General features: G+C 47.0%; 1 non-coding gene across 1 annotated transcript; it reads right to left on the minus strand.

Moving 5' to 3' along the window:
- Nucleotides 1-451: 451 nt before the first annotated feature.
- TRNAC-ACA (transfer RNA cysteine (anticodon ACA)) lies at nt 452-523 on the minus strand. The gene has a single exon. It is a non-coding gene; the product is annotated as a tRNA-Cys (tRNA).
- Between the last annotated feature and the right edge of the window lie 266 nt (nt 524-789).

Genomic DNA, 789 nt, shown 5'->3' on the forward strand with positions numbered 1-789 from the left:
AGTCTTTCAACTTTGGTCTGGGAGCATGCAAGGGCATGGGGTTCCTCCATGGCATATATGGGCATTTTCTAAGCCATAATGGAGTGATTTAAGTATTGTTGAGTGGCAAGTTTCTTCCCCAAGTCTGCTAATCCATGGCTATAGTGAACTCAAACAGAACAGCCTCATCACCTCTTCAGAATAGTGATTGCACTTCAGAGAACTTTCACATATATTATGTCATTGGTTTTGAAAGGCCACCTGGGGTCTGAGTAATTGGAGGTTGGGGGATCTCTCAACAGCCTTATTGAGGTTAGTTAGACTTTGCAGGAACAGAAAAGAAAGAAAGATAGCACTAAGTCATCATCCAACTTTTGAGATCCCATGAACTGTAGCTGCCAGGCTCCTCTGTCCATGGGATTCTCCAGGCAAGAATACTGGAGTGGGTTGCCATTTCCTTCTCCAGGGGAACTTCCCAACCCGGGAATTGAACCCAGGTCTCCCACATTGTAGGCAGATGCTTTACCAACTGAGCTACATGGGAAGCCCTTTCCAGGAATGGGATCCTGTAATTTGCATTCTTATTAGTGAGTTCAGCACGTGAATTTTGGGCTTCCCAGGTGGCACTAGTGGTAAGAACCTGCCTGCCAATGCAGGAGACGTAAGAAACATGGATTCGATCCCTGGGTCGAGAGGATCTGCTGGAGGAGGGCATAGCACCCTACTCTAGTACTCATGTCTGGAGAACCCCATGGACAGAGGAGACTGGTGGGCTACAGTCCATAGGGTTGAAAAAAGCTGGACATAACT

Source organism: Ovis aries, chromosome 2, assembly GCF_016772045.2.
Source record: "Ovis aries strain OAR_USU_Benz2616 breed Rambouillet chromosome 2, ARS-UI_Ramb_v3.0, whole genome shotgun sequence".
Taxonomy (NCBI): domain Eukaryota; kingdom Metazoa; phylum Chordata; class Mammalia; order Artiodactyla; family Bovidae; genus Ovis; species Ovis aries.